Below are 19698 nucleotides of genomic sequence, written 5' to 3'. Positions count from 1 at the left end.
ATCCTTGCGTGTCTGAACTCGAGAGTCATTCAATGTCCACATTCCGGAATTCACGGTGTCTGAATTCCAGAAGCACCAAATGTCTGCATTCTAGAATCAGAATGTGGTGGAATTCTAGAATGCACAGCACGGCGGAATTCTAAAGACCTAAAATGTCTGCTACCCGGAAGTTAAGGTGTCTGACGTCCAGAATGCTACTAGGTCAGCATTTAATCGTTCTGAAATATTCTGGGTTCTAGAATCAATGGACAGCTGAGTTACAGAATGTAAGGTTTGCCAAACTCTAGAATCCTTGTGTTTCTGAACTCGAGAGTCATTCAATGTCCACATTCCGGAATTCACGGTGTCTGAATTCCAGAAGCACCAAATGTCTGCATTCGAGAATCGGAATTTGACGGAATTCTAGAATGCACAGCACGGCGGAATTCTAAAGTACTAAAACACCTGCTAGCCGGAAGTTAATGTGTCTGACGTCCAGAGTACTACTAGGTCAGCATTCTACCATTCTGAAAGATTCTGGGTTCTAGAATCAATGGACGGCTGAGTTCCGGAATGTCAGGGAGGCCAAACTCTAGAATACTTGCGTGTCTGAACTCGAGAGACATTCAATGTCCACATTCCAGAACTAAGGTTGTCTGAATTCCAGAAGCACCAAATGTATGCATTCGAGAATCGGAATTTGACGGAATTCTAGAATGCACAGCACGGGGGAATTCTAAAGTACTAAAACACCTGCTAGCCGGAAATTAATGTGTCTGACGTCCAGAATGCTACTAGGTCAGCCTTGTACCATTCTGAAAGATTCTGGGTTCTAGAATCAATGGATGGCTGAGTTGCGGAATGTCAGGGTGGCCAAACTGTAGAATCCTTGCGTGTCCGAACTCGAGAATCATTCAATGTCCACATTCCGGAACTCAGGGTGTCTGAATTCCCAAAGAATCAATTGTCTGCATTCTATAATTAAAATGTGGCAGAATTCTAGAATGCACAGCCTGGCGGAATTCTAAAGTCCTAAAATGCCTGCTAGTCGGAAGGTAAGGTGTCTGAGGTCCACAATGCTACTAGGTCAGCATTCTACAGTTCTGAAAGATTCTGGGTTCTAGAACCAATGGACGGCTGAGTTCCAGAATGTAAGGTTTGCCAAACTCTAGAATCCTTGCGTGTCTGAACTCGAGAGTCATTCAATGTCCACATTCCGGAATTCACGGTGTCTGAATTCCAGAAGCACCAAATGTCTGCATTCTAGAATCAGAATGTGGTGGAATTCTAGAATGCACAGCACGGCGGAATTCTAAAGTCCTAAAATGCCTCCTACCCGGAAGTTAAGGTGTCTGACGTCCAGAATGCTACTAGGTCAGCATTTAATCATTCTGAAATATTCTGGGTTCTAGAATCAATGGACGGCTGAGTTCCAGAATGTAAGTTTTGCCAAACTCTAGAATCCTTGCGTGTCTGAACTCGAGAGTCATTCAATGTCCACATTCCGGAATTCACGGTGTCTGAATTCCAGAAGCACCAAATGTCTGCATTCGAGAATCGGAATTTGACGGAATTCTAGAATGCACAGCACGGCGGAATTCTAAAGTACTAAAACACCTGCTAGCCGGAAGTTAATGTGTCTGACGTCCAGAATGCTACTAGGTCAGCATTGTACCATTCTGAAAGATTCTGGGTTCTAGAATCAATGGATGGCTGAGTTCCGGAATGTCAGGGTGGCCAAACTGTAGAATCCTTGCGTGTCTGAACTCGAGAATCATTCAATGTCCACATTCCAGAACTCAGGGTGTCTGAATTCGCAAAGAATCAATTGTCTGCATTCTAGAATCAAAATGTGGCAGAATTCTAGAATTCACAGCCTGGCGGAATTCTAAAGTCCTAAAATGCCTGCTAGTCGGAAGGTCAGGTGTCTGAGGTCCAGAATGCTACTAGGTCAGCATTCTACCGTTCGGAAAAATTCTGGGTTCTAGAACCAATGGACGGCTGAGTTCCAGAATGTCAGCATGGCCAAACTCTAGAATACTTGCGTGTCTGATCTTGAGAGTCATTCAATGTGCACATTCTGGAGCTCAGGGTGTCTGAATTCCAGAAACACCAAATGTCTGCATTCTAGAATCGGAATGTGGTGAAATTCTAGAATGAACAGCATGGCGGAATTCTAAACTCCTAAAATGCCTGCTAGCCGGAAGTTAAGGTGTCTGACGTCCAGAATGCTACTAGGTCAGCATTCTACCGTTCTGAAAGATTCTGGGTTCCAGAATCAATGGACAGATGAGTTCCAGAATGTCAGGTTGTCTAAACTCTAGAATCCTTGCGTGTTTGAACACGAGAGTCACTCAATGTCCACATTCCGGAACTCACGGTGTCTGAATTCCAGAAGCACCAAATGTCTGCATTCTAGAATCAGAATGTGGTGGAATTCTAGAATGCACAGCACGGCGGAATTCTAAAGTCCGAAAATGCCTGGTACCCGGAAGTTAATGTGTCTGACGTCCAGAATGCTACTAGGTCCGCATTTAATCATTCTGAAATATTCTGGGTTCTAGAATCAATGGACGGCTGAGTTCCAGAATGTCAGGTTGGCCAAACTCTAGAATCCTTGCGTGTCTGAACTCGAGAGACATTCAATGTCCACATTCCGCAACTAAGTGTGTCTGAATCCCAGAAGCACCAAATGTCTGCATTCGAGTATCGGAATTTGACAGAATTCTAGAATGCACAGCACGGCGGAATTCTAAAGTACTAAAACGCCTTCTAGCCGGAAGTTAATGTGTCTGACGTCCAGAATGCTACTAGGTCAGCATTCTACCATTCTGAAAGATTCTGGGTTCTAGAATCAATGGACGGCTGAGTTCTGGAATGTCAGGGTGGCCAAACTCTAGAATCCTTGCGTGTCTGAACTCGAGAGTCATTCAATGTCCACATTCCAGATCTCAGGGTGTCTGAATTCCCGAAGAACCAATTTTCTGCATTCTAGAATCAAAATGTGGCAGAATTCTAGAATTCACAGCCTGGCGGAATTCTAAAGTCCTAAAATGCCTGCTAGTCGGAAGGTAAGGTGTCTGAGGACCAGAATGCTACTAGGTCAGCATTCAACCGTTCTGAAAGATTCTGGGTTCTAGAACTAATGGACGGCTGAGTTCCAGAATGTCAGCATGGCCAAACTCTAGAATCCTTGCGTGTCTGATCTCGAGAGTCATTCAATGTGCACATTCCGGAGCTCAGGGTGTCTGAATTCCAGAAACACCAAATGTCTGCATTCTAGAATCGGAATGTGGTGAAATTCTAGAATGCACAGCATGGCGGAATTCTAAATTCCTAAAATGCCTGCTAGCCGGAAGTTAAGGTGTCTGACGTCCAGAATGCTACTAGGTCAGCATTCTACCGTTCTGAAAGATTCTGGGTTCCACAATCAATGGACGGATGAGTTCCAGAATGTCAGTTTGGCCAAACTCTAGAATCCTTGCGTGTCTGAACTCGAGAGTCATTCAATGTCCACATTCCGGAATTCACGGTGTCTGAATTTCAGAAGCACCAAATGTCTGCATTCTAGAATCAGAATGTGGTGGAATTCTAGAATGCACAGCACGGCGGAATTCTAAAGACCTAAAATGTCTGCTACCCGGAAGTTAAGGTGTCTGACGTCCAGAATGCTACTAGGTCAGCATTTAATCGTTCTGAAATATTCTGGATTCTAGAATCAATGGACGGCTGAGTTCCAGAATGTAAGGTTGGCCAAACTCTAGAATACTTGCGTGTCTGAACTCGAGAGACATTCAATGTCCACATTCCGGAACTAAGGTTGTCTGAATTCCAGAAGCACCAAATGTCTGCATTCGAGAATCGGAATTTGACGGAATTCTAGAATGCACGGCACGGCGGAATTCTAAAGTACTAAAACACCTGATAGCCGGAAGTTAATGCGTCTGACGTCCAGAATGCTACTAGGTCAGCATTCTACCATTCTGAAAGATTCTGGGTTCTAGAATCAATGGACGGCTGAGTTCCGGAATGTCAGGGTGGCCAAACTCTAGAATCCTTGCGTGTCTGAACTCGAGAGTCATTCAGTGTCCACATTCCGGAACTCAAGGTGTCTGAAATCCCAAAGAACCAATTGTCTGCATTCTAGAATCAAAATGTGGCAGAATTCTAGAATGCACAGCCTGGCGGAATTCTAAAGTCCTAAAATGCCTGCTAGTCAGAAGGTAAGGTGTCTGAGGTCCACAATGCTACTAGGTCAGCATTCTACAGTCCTGAAAGATTCTGAGTTCTAGAACCAATGGACGGCTGAGTTCCAGAATGTCAGCATGGCCAAACTCTAGAATCCTTGCGTGTCTGATCTCGAGAGTCATTCAATGTGCACATTCCGGAGCTCAGGGCGTCTGAATTCCAGAAACACCAAATGTCTGCTTTCTAGAATCGGAATGTGGTGAAATTCTAGAATGAACAGCATGGTGGAATTCTAAAGTCCTAAAATGCCTGCTAGCCGGAAGTTAAGGTGTCTGACGTCCAGAATGCTACTAGGTCAGCATTCTACCGCTCTGAAAGATTCTGGGTTCTAGAATCAATGGACGGCTGAGTTCCGGAATGTCAGGCTGGAAACTGTAGAATCCTTGCGTGTCTGAACTCGAGAGTCATTCAATGTCCACATTCCGGAACTCAGGGTGTCTGAATTCCAGAAGCACCAAATGTCTGCATTCTAGAATCAGAATGTGGTGGAATTCTAGAATGCTCAGCACGGCGGAATTCTAATGTACTAAAACACCTGCTAGCCGGAAGTTAAGGTGTCTGACGTCCAGAATGCTACTAGGTCAGCATTCTACCGTTCTGAAATATTCTGGGTTCCAGAATCAATGGACGGATGAGTTCCAGAATGTCAGGTTGGCCAAACTCTAGAATCCTTGAATGTCTGAACTCGAGAGTCATTCAATGTCCACATTCCGGAATTCACGGTGTCTGAATTCCAGAAGCACCAAATGTCTGCATTCTAGAATTGGAATGTGGTGAAATTCTAGAATGAACAGCATGGCGGAATTCTAAAGTCCTAAAATGCCTGCTAGCCGGAAGTTAAGTTGTCTGAGGTCCAGAATGCTACTAGGTCAGCATTCTACCGTTCTGAAAGATTCTGTGTTCTAGAACCAATGGACGGCTGAGTTCCAGAATGTCAGCATGGCCAAACTCTAGAATCCTTGCGTGTCTGATCTCGAGAGTCATTCAATGTGCACATTCCGGAGCTCAGGGTGTCTGAATTCCAGAAACACCAAATGTCTGCATTCTAGAATCGGAATGTGGTGAAATTCTAGAATGAACAGCATGGCGGAATTCTAAAGTCCTAAAATGCCTGCTAGCCGGAAGTTAAGGTGTCTGACGTCCAGAATGCTACTAGGTCAGCATTCTACCGTTCTGAAAGATTCTGGGTTCCAGAATCAATGGACGGATGAGTTCCAGAATGTCAGGTTGGCCAAACTCTAGAATCCTTGCGTGTCTGAACTCGAGAGTCATTCAATGTCCACATTCCGGAACTCACGGTGTCTGAATTCCAGAAGCACCAAATGTCTGCATTCTAGAATCAGAATGTGGTGGAATTCTAGAATGCACAGCACGGCGGAATTCTAAAGACCTAAAATGTCTGCTACCCGGAAGTTAAGGTGTCTGACGTCCAGAATGCTACTAGGTCAGCATTTAATCGTTCTGAAATATTCTGGGTTCTAGAATCAATGGACAGCTGAGTTACAGAATGTAAGGTTTGCCAAACTCTAGAATCCTTGTGTTTCTGAACTCGAGAGTCATTCAATGTCCACATTCCGGAATTCACGGTGTCTGAATTCCAGAAGCACCAAATGTCTGCATTCGAGAATCGGAATTTGACGGAATTCTAGAATGCACAGCACGGCGGAATTCTAAAGTACTAAAACACCTGCTAGCCGGAAGTTAAAGTGTCTGACGTCCAGAATACTACTAGGTCATCATTGTAACATTCTGAAAGATTGTGGGTTCTAGAATCAATGGATGGCTGAGTTCCGGAATGTCAGGGTGGCCAAACTCTAGAATCCTTGCGTGTCTGAACTCGAGAGTCATTCAATGTCCACATTCCGGAACTCAGGGTGTCTGAATTCCCGAAGAAGCAATTGTCTGCCTTCTAGAATCAAAATGTGGCAGAATTCTAGAATGCACAGCCTGGCGGAATTCCAAAGTCTTAAAATGCCTGCTACCCGGAATTTAAGGTGTCTGACGTCCAGAATGCTACTAGGTCAGCATTTAATCGTTCTGAAAGATTCTGGGTTCTAGAATCAATGGACGGCTGAGTTCCAGAATGTAAGGTTGGCCAAATTCTAGAATACTTGCGTGTCTGAACTCGAGAGACATTCAATGTCCACATTCTGGAACTAAGGTTGTCTGAATTCCAGAAGCACCAAATGTATGCATTCGAGAATCGGAATTTGTCGGAATTCTAGAATGCACAGCACGGGGGAATTCTAAAGTACTAAAACACCTGATAGCCGGAAGTTAATGTGTCTGACGTCCAGAATGCTACTAGGTCAGCATTCTACCGTTCTGAAAGATTCTGGGTTCTAGGATCAATGGACGACTGAGTTCCGGAATGTCAGGGTGGCCAAATTCTAGAATCCTTCCGTGTCTGAACTCGAGAGTCATTCAATGTCCACATTCCGGAACTCAAGGTGTCTGAATTCCCAAAGAACCAATTGTCTGCATTCTAGAATCAAAATATGGCAGAATTCTAGAATGCACAGCCTGGCGGAATTCTAAAGTCCTAAAATGCCTGCTAGTCGGAAGGTAAGGTGTCTGAGGTCCAGAATGCTACTAGGTCAGCATTGTACAGTTCTGAAAGATTCTGGGTTCTAGAACCAATGGAAGGCTGAGTTCCAGAATGTCAGCATGGCCAAACACTAGAATCCTTGCGTGTCTGATCTCGAGAGTCATTCAATGTGCACATTCCGGAGCTCAGGGTGTCTGAATTCCAGAAACACCAAATGTCTGCATTCTAGAATCGGAATGTTGTGAAATTCTAGAATGAACAGCATGGCGTAATTCTAAAGTCCTAAAATGCCTGCTAGTCGGAAGGTAAGGTGTCTGAGGTCCAGAATGCTACTAGGTCAGCATTCTACCGTTCTGAAAGATTCTGGGTTCTAGAACCAATGGACGGCTGAGTTCCAGAATGTCAGCATGGCCAAACTCTAGAATCCTTGCGTGTCTGATGTCGAGAGTCATTCAATGTGCACATTCCAGAGCTCAGGGTGTCTGAATTCCAGAAACACCAAATGTCTGCATTCTAGAATCGGGATGTGGTGAAATTCTGGAATGAACAGCATGGCGGAATTCTAATGTCCTAAAATGCCTGCTAGCCGGAAGTTAAGGTGTCTGACGTCCAGAATGCTACTAGGTCAGCATTCTGCCGTTCTGAAAGTTTCTTGGTTCCAGAATCAATGGACGGATGAGTTCCAGAATGTCAGGCTAGCCAAAGTCTAGAATCCTTGCGTGTCTGAACTCGAGAGTCATTCAATGTCCACATTCCGGAATTCATGGTGTCTGAATTCCAGAAGCACCAAATGTCTGCATTCTAGAATCAGAATGTGGTGGAATTCTAGAATGCACAGCACGGCGGAATTCTGAAGTCCTAAATTGCCTGCTACCCGGAAGTTAAGGTGTCTGACGTCCAGAATGCTACTAGGTCAGCATTTAATCGTTCTGAAATATTCTGGGTTCTAGAATCAATGGACGGCTGAGTTCCAGAATGTAAGGTTGGCCAAACTGTAGAATCCTTGCGTGTCTGAACTCGAGAGTCATTCAATGTCCACATTCCGGAATTCACGGTGTCTGAATTCCAGAAGCACCAAATGTCTGCATTCGAGAATCGGAATTTGACGGAATTCTAGAATGCACAGCACTGTGGAATTCTAATGTTCTAAAATGCCTGCTAGCCGGAAGTTAATCTGTCTGACGTCCAGAATGCTACTAGGTCAGCATTCTACCATTCTGAAAGATTCTGGGTTCTAGAATCAATGGACAGCTCAGTTCCGCAATGTCAGGGTGGCCAAACTCTAGAATCCTTGCGTGTCTGAACTCGAGAGTCATTCAATGTCCACATTCCGGAACTCAGTGTGTCTGAATTCCTGCAGAAGCAATTGTCTGCCTTCTAGAATCAAAATGTGGCAGAATTCAAGAATGCAAAGCCTGGCGGAATTCTAAAGTCCTAAAATGCTTGCTAGTCAGAAGGTAAGGTGTCTGAGGTCCAGAATGCTACTAGGTCAGCATTCTACCGTTCTGACAGATTCTGGGTTCTAGAACCAATGGACGGCTGAGTTCCAGAATGTCAGCATGGCCAAACCCTAGAATCCTTGCATGTCTGATCTCGAGAGTCATTCAATGTGCACATTCCGGAGCTCAGGGTGTCTGAATTCCAGAAGCACCAAATGTCTGCATTCTAGAATCGGAATGTGGTGAAATTCTAGAATGAACAGCATGGCGGAATTCTAAAGTCCTAAAATGCCTGCTAGCCGGAAGTTAAGGTGTCTGACGTCCAGAATGCTACTAGGTCAGCATTCTACCGTTCTGAAAGATTCTGGGTTCCAGAATCAATGGACGGATGAGTTCCAGAATGTCAGGTTGGCTAAACTCTAGAATCCTTGCGTGTTTGAACACGAGAGTCACTCAATGTCCACATTCCGGAACTCACGGTGTCTGAATTCCAGAAGCACCAAATGTCTGCATTCTAGAATCAGAATGTGGTGGAATTCTACAATGCACAGCACGGCGGAATTCTAAAGTCCTAAAATGCCTACTACCCGGAAGTTAATGTGTCTGACGTCCCGAATGCCACTAGGTCAGCATTTAATCGTTCTGAAATATTCTGGGTTCTATAATCAATGTACGGCTGAGTTCCAGAATGTAAGGTGGGCCAAACTCTAGAATACTTGCGTGTCTGAACTCGAGAGACATTCAATGTCCACATTCCGGAACTAAGGTTGTCTGAATTCCAGAAGCACCAAATGTCTGCTTTCAAGAATCGGAATGTGGTGAAATTCTAGAATGAACAGCATGGCGGAATTCTAAAGTCCTAAAATGCCTGCTAGCCGGAAGTTAATGTGTCTGACGTCCAGAATGCACTAGGTCAGCATTCTACCGTTCTGAAAGATTCTGGGTTCTAGAATCAATGGACGGCTGAGTTGCGGAATGTCAGGGTGGCCAAACTGTAGAATCCTTGCGTGTCTAAATTCGAGAGTCATTCAATGTCCACATTCCGGAACTCAGGGTGTCTGAATTCCCGAAGAACCAATTGGCTGCATTCTAGAATCAAAATGTGGCAGAATTCTAGAATGCACAGCCTGGCGGAATTCCAAAATCCTACAATGCCTGCTAGTCGAAAGGTAATGTGTTTGAAGTCCAGAATGCTACTAGGTCAGAATTCTACCCTTCTGAAAGATTCTGGGTTCTAGAACCAATGGACGACTGAGTTCCAGTATGTCAGCATGGCCAAACTCTAGAATCCTTGCGTGTCTGATGTTGAGAGTCCTTCAATGTGCACATTCCGGAGCTCAGGGTGTCTGAATTCCAGAAACACCAAATGTTTGCATTCTAGAATCGGAATGTGGTGAAATTCTAGAATGAATAGCATGGCGGAATTCTAAAGTCCTAAAATGCCTGCTAGCCGGAAGTTAAGGTGTCTGACGTCCAGAATGCTACTAGGTCAGCATTCTACCGTTCTGAAAGATTCTGGGTTCCAGAATCAATGGACGGATGAGTTCCAGAATGTCAGGTTGGCCAAAGTCTAGAATCCTTGCGTGTTTGAACTCGAGGGTCATTCAATGTCCACATTCCGGTATTCACGGTGTCTGAATTCCAGAAGCACCAAATGTCTGCATTCTAGAATCAGAATGTGGTGGAATTCTAGAATGCATAGCACGGCGGAATTCTAAAGTCCTAAAATGCCTGCTACCCGGAAGTTAAGGTGTCTGACGTCCAGAATGCTACTAGGTCAGCATTTAATCGTTCTGAAATATTCTGGGTTCTAGAATCAATGGACGGCTGAGTTCCAGAATGTAAGGTTTGCCAAACTCTAGAATCCTTGCGTGTCTGATCTCGAGAGTCATTCAATGTGCACATTCCGGAGCTCAGGGTGTCTGAATTCCAGAAACACCAAATGTCTGCATTCTAGAATCGGAATGCGATGAAATTCTAGAATGAACAGCATGGCGGAATTCTAAAGTCCTAAAATGCCTGCCAGCCGGAAGTTAAGGTGTCTGACGTCCAGAATGCTACTAGGTCAGCATTCTACCATTCTGAAAGATTCTGGGTTCCAGAATCAATGGACGGATGAGTTCCAGAATGTCAGGTTGGCCAAAGTCTAGAATCCTTGCGTGTTTGAACTCGAGAGTCATTCAATGTCCACATTCCGGAATTCACGGTGTCTGAATTCCAGAAGCACCAAATGTCTGCATTCTAGAATCAGAATGTGGTGGAATTCTAGAATGCACAGCACGGCGGAATTCCAAAGTCCTAAAATGCCTGCTACCCGGAAGTTAAGGTGTCTGACGTCCAGAATGCTACTAGGTCAGCATTTAATTGTTCTGAAATATTCTGGGTTCTAGAATCAATGGACGGCTGAGTTCCAGAATGTAAGGTTGGCCATACTCTAGAATACTTGCGTGTCTGAACTCGAGAGACATTCAATGTCCACATTCCGGAACTAAGGTTGTCTGAATTCGAGAAGCACCAAATGTATGCATTCGAGAATCGGAATTTGACGGAATTCTAGAATGCACAGCACGGCGGAATTCTAAAGTACTAAAACACCTGCTAGCCGGAAGTTAATGTGTCTGACGTCCAGAATGCTACTAGGTCAGCATTGTACCATTCTGAAAGATTCTGGGTTCTAGAATCAATGGATCGCTGAGTTCCGGAATGTCAGGTGGCCAAACTGTAGAATCCTTGCGTGTCTGAACTCGAGAATCATTCAATGTCCACATTCCGGAACTCAGGGTGTCTGAATTCCCAAAGAATCAATTGTCTGCATTCTAGAATCAAAATGTGTCAGAATTCTAGAATGCACAGCCTGGCGGAATTCTAAAGTCCTAAAATGCCTGCTAGTCGGAAGGTCAGGTGTCTGAGGTCCAGAATGCTACTAGGTCAGCATTCTACCGTTCTGAAAGATTCTGGGTTCTAGAACCAATGGACGGCCGAGTTCCAGAATATCAGCATGGTCAAACTCTAGAATCCTTGCGTGTCTGATCTTGAGAGTCATTCAATGTGCACATTCCGGAGCTCAGGGTGTCTGAATTCCAGAAACACCAAATGTCTGCATTCTGGAATCGGAATGTGGTGAAATTCTAGAATGAACAGCATGGCGGAATTCTAAAGTCCTAAAATGCCTGCTAGCCGGAAGTTAAGGTGTCTGACGTCCAGAATGCTACTAGGTCAGCATTCTACCGTTCAGAAAGATTCTGGGTTCCAGAATCAATGGACGGATGAGTTCCAGAATGTCAGCATGACCAAACTCTAGAATCCTTGCGTGTCTGATCTTGAGAGTCATTCAATTTGCACATTCCGGAGCTCAGGGTGTCTGAATTCCAGAAACACCAAATGTCTGCATTCTAGAATCAGAATGTGGTGGAATTCTAGAATGCACAGCACGGCGGAATTCTAAAGTCCTAAAATGCCTCCTACCGGGAAGTTAAGGTGTCTGACGTCCAGAATGCTACTAGGTCAGCATTTAATCGTTCTGAAATATTCTGGGTTCTATAATCAATGTACGGCTGAGTTCCAGAATGTAAGGTTGGCCAAACTCTAGAATACTTGCGTGTCTGAACTCGAGAGTCATTCAATGTCCACATTCCGGAACTAAGGTTGTCTGAATTCCAGAAGCACCAAATGTATGCATTCGAGAATCGGAATTTGACGGAATTCTAGAATGCACAGCACGGCGGAATTCTAATGTACTAAAACACCTGCTAGCCGGAAGTTAAAGTGTCTGACGTCCAGAATACTACTAGGTCATCATTGTACCATTAAGAAAGATTCTGGGTTCTAGAATCAATGGATGGCTGAGTTCCGGAATGTCAGGGTGGCCAAACTGTAGAATCCTTGCGTGTCTGAACTCGAGAGTCATTCAATGTCCACATTCCGGAACTCAGGGTGTCTGAATTCCAGAAGCACCAAATGTCTGCATTCTAGAATCAGAATGTGGTGGAATTCTAGAAAGCACAGCACGGGGGAATTCTAAAGTCCTAAAATGCCTCCTACCCGGAAGTTAAGGTGTCTGACGTCCAGAATGCTACTAGGTCAGCATTTAATCATTCTGAAATATTCTGGGTTCTAGAATCAATGGACGGCTGAGTTCCAGAATGTAAGGTGGGCCAAACTCCAGAATACTTGCGTGTCTGAACTCGAGAGAAATTCAATGTCCACATTCCGGAACTAAGGTTGTCTGAATTCCAGAAGCACCAAATGTCTGCATTCGAGAATCGGAATTTGACGGAATTCTAGAATGCACAGCATGGCGGAATTCTAAAGTACTAAAACACCTGCTAGCCGGAAGTTAATGTGTCTGACGTCCAGAATGCACTAGGTCAGCATTCTACCATTCTGAAAGATTCTGGGTTCTAGAATCAATGGACGGCTGAGTTCCGGAATGTCAGGGTGGCCAAACTCTAGAATCCTTGCATGTCTGAACTCGAGAGTCACTTAATGTCCACATTCCGGAACTCAAGGTGTCTGAATTCCCAAAGAAACAATTGTCTGCATTCTAGAATCAAAATATGGCAGAATTCTAGAATGCACAGCCTGGCGGAATTCTAAAGTCCTAAAATGCCTGCTAGTCGGAAGGTAAGGTGTCTGAGGTCCAGAATGCTACTAGGTCAGCATTCTACAGTTCTCAAAGATTCTGGGATCTAGAACCAAAGGACGGCTGAGTTCCAGAATGTCAGCATTGCCAAACTCTAGAATCCTTGCGTGTCCGATCTCGAGAGTCATTCAATGTGCACATTCCGGAGCTCAGGGCGTCTGAATTCCAGAAACACCAAATGTCTGCTTTCTAGAATCGGAATGTGGTGAAATTCTAGAATGAACCGCATGGCAGAATTCTAAAGTCCTAAAATGCCTGCTAGCCGGAAGTTAAGGTGTCTGACGTCCAGAATGCTACTAGGTCAGCATTCTACCGTTCTGAAAGATTCTGGATTCTAGAATCAATGGACGGCTGAGTTCCGGAATGTCAGGGTGGCCAAACTCTAGAATCCTTGCGTGTCTGAACTCGAGAGTCTTTCAATGTCCACATTCAGGAACTCAGGGTGTCTGAATTCCCAAAGAACCAATTGTCTGCATTCTAGAATCAAAATGTGGCAGAATTCTATAATGGACAGCCTGGCGGAATTTTAAAGTCCTAAAATGCCTGCTAGTTGGAAGGTCAGGTGTCTGAGGTCCAGAATGCTACTAGGTGAGCATTCTACCGTTCTGAAAGATTCTGGGTTCTAGAACCAATGGACGGCTGAGTTCCAGAATGTCAGCATGGCCAAACTCTAGAATCCTTGCGTGTCTGATCTCGAGAATCATTCAATGTGCACATTCCGGAGCTCAGGGTGTTTGAATTCCAGAAACACCAAATGTCTGCTTTCTAGAATCGGAATGTGGTGAAATTCTAGAATGAACAGCATGGCGGAATTCTAAAGTCCTAAAATGCCTGCTAGCCGGAAGTTAAGGTGTCTGACGTCCACAATGCTACTAGGTCAGCATTCTACCGTTCTGAAAGATTCTGGGTTCCAGAATCAATGGACGGATGAGTTCCAGAATGTCAGGTTGGCCAAACTCTAGAATCCTTGCGTGTCTGAACTCGAGAGTCATTCAATGTCCACATTCCGGAATTCACGGTGTCTGAATTCCAGAAGCACCAAATGTCTGCATTCTAGAATCAGAATGTGGTGGAATTCTAGAATGCACAGCACGGCGGAATTCTAAAGTCCGAAAATGCCTGCTACCCGGAAGTTAATGTGTCTGACGTCCAGAATGCTACTAGGTCCACATTTAATCATTCTGAAATATTCTGGGTTCTAGAATCAATGGACGCCTGGGTTCCAGAATGTAAGGTTGGCCAAACTCTAGAATAGTTGCGTGTCTGAACTCGAGAGACATTCAATGTCCACGTTCCGGAACTAAGGGTGTCTGAATCCCAGAAGCACCAAATGTCTGCATTCGAGTATCGGAATTTAACAGAATTCTAGAATGCACAGCACGGCGGAATTCTAAAGTACTAAAACACCTTCTAGCCGGAAGTTAATGTGTCTGACGTCCAGAATGCTACTAGGTCAGCATTCTACCATTCTGAAAGATTCTGGGTTCTAGAATCAATGGACGGCTGAGTTCCGGAATGTCAGGGTGGCCAAACTCTAGAATCCTTGCGTGTCTGAACTCGAGAGTCATTCAATGTCCACATTCCGGATCTCAGGGTGTCTGAATTCCCGAAGAACCAATTGTCTGCATTCTAGAATCAAAATGTGGCAGAATTCTAGAATGCACAGCCTGGCGGAATTCTAAAGTCCTAAAATGCCTGCTAGTCGGAAGGTAAGGTGTCTGAGGTCCAGAATGCTACTAGGTCAGCATTCAACCGTTCTGAAAGATTCTGGGTTCTAGAACTAATGGACGGCTGAGTTCCAGAATGTCAGCATGGCCAAACTCTAGAATACTTGCGTGTCTGATATCGAGAGTCATTCAATGTGCACATTCCGGAGCTTAGGGTGTCTGAATTCCAGAAACACCAAAAGTCTGCATTCTAGAATCGGAATGTGGTGAAATTCTAGAATGCACAGCATGGCGGAATTCTAATGTACTAAAACACCTGCTAGCCGGAAGTTAAAGTGTCTGACGTCCAGAATACTACTAGGTCATCATTGTACCATTCTGAAAGATTCTGGGTTCTAGAATCAATGGATGGCTGAGTTCCGGAATGTCAGGGTGGCCAAACTGTAGAATCCTTGCGTGTCTGAACTCGAGAGTCATTCAATGTCCACATTCCGGAACTCAGGGTGCCTGAATTCCAGAAGCACCAAATGTCTGCATTCTGGAATCAGAATGTGGTGGAATTCTAGAATGCTCAGCACAGCGGAATTCTAAAGTACTAAAATGCCTCCTACCCGGAAGTTAAGGTTTCTGACGTCCAGAATGCTACTAGGTCAGCATTCTAACGTTCTGAAAGATTCTGGGTTCCAGAATCAATGGACGGATGAGTTCCAAAATGTCAGGTTGGCCAAACTATAGAATCCTTGCGTGTCTGAACTCGAGAGTCATTCAATGTCCACATTCCGGAATTCACGGTGTCTGAATTCCAGAAGCACCAAATGTCTGCATTCTAGAATCGGAATGTGGTGAAATTCTAGAATGAACAGCATGGCGGAATTCTAAAGTCCTAAAATGCCTGCTAGCCGGCAGTTAAGGTGTCTGACGTCCAGAAGGCTACTAGGTCAGCATTCTACCGTTCTGAAAGATTCTGGGTTCCAGAATCAATGGACAGATGAGTTCCAGAATGTCACGTTGGCCAAACTCTAGAATCCTTGCGTGTTTGAATTCAAACGTCATTCAATGTCCACATTCCGGAATTCACGGTGTCTGAATTCCAGAAGCACAAAATGTCTGCATTCTAGAATCAGAATTTGGTGGAATTCTAGAATGCACAGCACGGCGGAATTCTAAAGACCTAAAATGTCTGCTTCCCGGAAGTTAAGGTGTCTGACGTCCAGAATGCTACTAGGTCAGCATTTAATCGTTCTGAAATATTCTGGGTTCTAGATTCAATGGACGGCTGAGTTCCAGAATGTAAGGTTGGCCAAAATCTAGAATACTTGCGTGTCTGAACTCGAGAGACATTCAATGTCCACATTCCGGAACTAAGGTTGTCTGAATTCCAGAAGCACCAAATGTCTGCATTCGAGAATCGGAATTTGACGGAATTCTAGAATGCACAGCACGGCGGAATTCTAAAGTACTAAAACACCTGCTAGCCGGAAGTTAATGTGTCTGACGTCCAGAATGCTACTAGGTCATCATTGTACCATGCTGAAAGATTCTGGGTTCTAGAATCAATGGATGGCTGAGTTCCGTAATGTCAGGGTGGCCAAACTCTAGAATCCTTGCGTGTCTGAACTCGAGAGTCATTCAATGTCCACATTCCGGAACTCAGGGTGTCTGAATTCCCAAAGAACCAATTGTCTGCATTCTAGAATCAAAATGTGGCAGAATTCTAGAATGCACAGCCTGGCGGAATTCTAAAGTCCTAAAATGCCTGCTAGTCGGAAGGTAAGGTGTCTGAGGTCCAGAATGCTACTAGGTCAGCATTCTACCGTTCTGAAAGATTCTGGGTTCTAGAACCAATGGACGGCTGAGTTCCAGAATGTCAGCATGGCCAAACTCTAGAATCCTTGCGTGTCTGATCTTGAGAGTCATTCAATGTGCACATTCCGGAGCTCAGGGTGTCTGAATTCCAGAAACACCAAATGTCTGCATTCTGGAATCGGAATGTGGTGAAATTCTAGAATGAACAGCATGGCGGAATTCTAAAGTCCTAAAATGCCTGCTAGCCGGAAGTTAAGGTGTCTGACGTCCAGAATTCTACTAGGTCAGCATTCTACCGTTCAGAAAGATTCTGGGTTCCAGAATCAATGGACGGATGAGTTCCAGAATGTCAGCATGGCCAAACTCTAGAATCCTTGCGTGTCTGATCTTGAGAGTCATTCAATGTGCACATTCCGGAGCTCAGGGTGTCTGAATTCCAGAAACACCAAATGTCTGCATTCTAGAATCAGAATGTGGTGGAATTCTAGAATGCACAGCACGGCGGAATTCTAAAGTCCTAAAATGCCTCCTACCTGGAAGTTAAGGTGTCTGACGTCCAGAATGCTACTAGGTCAGCATTTAATCATTCTGAAATATTCTGGGTCCTAGAATCAATGGACTGCTAAGTTCCAGAATGTAAGGTTGGCCAAACTCTAGAATACTTGCGTGTCTGAACTCGAGAGACATTCAATGTCCACATTCCGGAACTAAGGTTGTCTGAATTCCAGAAGCACCAAATGTCTGCATTCGAGAATCGGAATTTGACGGAATTCTAGAATGCACAGCACGGCGGATTTCTAAAGTACTAAAACACCTGATAGCCGGAAGTTAAAGTGTCTGACGTCCAGAATGCTACTAGGTCAGCATTCTACCATTCTCAAAGATTCTGGGTTCTAGAATCAATGGACGGCTGAGTTCCGGAATGTCAGGTTGGCCAAACTCTAGAATCCTTGCGTGTCTGAACTCGAGAGTCATTCAATGTCCACATTCCGGAACTCAAGGTGTCTGAATTCCCAAAGAACCAATTGTCTGCATTCTAGAATCAAAATATGGCAGAATTCTAGAAGGCACAGCGGGGCGGATTTCTAAAGTCCTTAAATGCCTGCTAGTCGGAAGGTAAGCTGTCTGAGGTCCAGAATGCTACTAGGTCAGCATTCTACCATTCTGAAAGATTCTGGGTTCTAGAATCAATGGACGGCTGAGTTCCGGAATGTCAGGTTGGCCAAACTCTAGAATCCTTGCGTGTCTGAACTCGAGAGTCATTCAATGTCCACATTCCGGAACTCAAGGTGTCTGAATTCCCAAAGAACCAATTGTCTGCATTCTAGAATCAAAATATGGCAGAATTCTAGAATGCACAGCCTGGCGGAATTCTAAAGTCCTAAAATGCCTGCTAGTCGGAAGGTAAGGTGTCTGAGGTCCATAATGCTACTAGGTCAGCATTCTAGAGTTCTGAAAGATTCTGGGTTCTAGAACCAATGGACGGCTGAGTTCCAGAATGTCAGCATGGCCAAACTCTAGAATCCTTGCGTGTCTGATCTCGAGAGTCATTCAATGTGCACATTCCGGAGCTCAGGGCGTCTGAATTCCAGAAACACCAAATGTCTGCATTCTAGAATCGGAATGTGGTGAAATACAATGAACAGCATGGCAGAATTCTAAAGTCCTAAAATGCCTGCTAGCCGGAAGTTAAGGTGTCTGACGTCCAGAATGCTACTAGGTCAGCATTCTACCGTTCTGAAAGATTCTGGGTTCTAGAATCAATGGACGGCTGAGTTCCGGAATGTCAGGGTGGCCAAACTGTAGAATCCTTGTGTGTGAACTCGAGAGTCATTCAATGTCCACATTTCGGAACTCAGGGTGTCTGAATTCCCGAAGAACCAATTGTCTGCATTCTAGAATCAAAATGTGGCAGAATTCTAGAATGCACAGTCTGGCGGAATTCTAAAGTCCTAAAATGCTTGCTAGTCAGAAGGTAAGGTGTCTGAGGTCCAGAATGCTACTAGGTCAGCATTCTACCGTTCTGAAAGATTCTGGGTTCTAGAACCAATGGACGGCTGAGTTCCAGAATGTCAGCATGGCCAAACTCTAGAATCCTTGCATGTCTGATCTCGAGAGTCATTCAATGTGCACATTCCGGAGCTCAGGGTGTCTGAATTCCAGAAACACCAAATGTCTGCATTCTAGAATCGGAATGTGGTGAAATTCTAGAATGCACAGCATGGCGGAATTCTAAAGTCCTAAAATGCCTGCTAGCCGGAAGTTAAGGTGTCTGACGTCCAGAATGCTACTAGGTCAGCATTCTACCGTTCTGAAAGATTCTGGGTTCCAGAATCAATGGACGGCTGAGTTCCAGAATGTCAGGTTGGCTAAACTCTAGAATCCTTGCGTGTTTGAACACGAGAGTCACTCAATGTCCACATTCCGGAACTCACGGTGTCTGAATTCCAGAAGCACCAAATGTCTGCATTCTAGAATCAGAATGTGGTGGAATTCTAGAATGCACAGCATGGCGGAATTCTAAAGTCCTAAAATGCCTGCTACCCGGAAATTAATGTGTCTGACGTCCCGAATGCTACTAGGTCAGCATTTAATCGTTCTGAAATATTCTGGGTTCTATAATCAATGTACGGCTGAGTTCTAGAATGTAAGGTGGGCCAAACTCTAGAATACTTGCGTGTCTGAACTCGAGAGTCATTCAATGTCCACATTCCGGAACTAAGGTTGTCTGAATTCCAGAAGCACCAAATGTATGCATTCGAGAATCGGAATTTGACGGAATTCTGGAATGCACAGCACGGCGGAATTCTAATGTACTAAAACACCTGCTAGCCGGAAGTTAAAGTGTCTGACGTCCAGAATACTACTAGGTCATCATTGTACCATTCAGAAAGATTCTGGGTTCTAGAATCAATGGATGGCTGAGTTCCGGAATGTCAGGGTGGCCAAACTGTAGAATCCTTGCGTGTCTGAACTCGAGAGTCATTCAATGTCCACATTCCGGAACTCAGGGTGTCTGAATTCCAGAAGCACCAAATGTCTGCATTCTAGAATCAGAATGTGGTGGAATTCTAGAAAGCACAGCACGGCGGAATTCTAAAGTCCTAAAATGCCTCCTACCCGGAAGTTAAGGTGTCTGACGTCCAGAATGCTACTAGGTCAGCATTTAATCATTCTGAAATATTCTGGGTTCTAGAATCAATGGATGGCTGAGTTCCAGAATGTAAGGTGGGCCAAACTCCAGAATACTTGCGTGTCTGAACTCGAGAGAAATTCAATGTCCACATTCCGGAACTAAGGTTGTCTGAATTCCAGAAGCACCAAATGTCTGCATTCGAGAATCGGAATTTGACGGAATTCTAGAATGCA

Source organism: Aotus nancymaae, unplaced genomic scaffold (assembly GCF_030222135.1).
Source record: "Aotus nancymaae isolate 86718 unplaced genomic scaffold, 86718_ANA_hifiasm-v0.15.2.pri h1tg000099l, whole genome shotgun sequence".
Taxonomy (NCBI): Eukaryota; Metazoa; Chordata; class Mammalia; order Primates; family Aotidae; genus Aotus; species Aotus nancymaae.
This window is presented reverse-complemented; position numbering follows the sequence as displayed.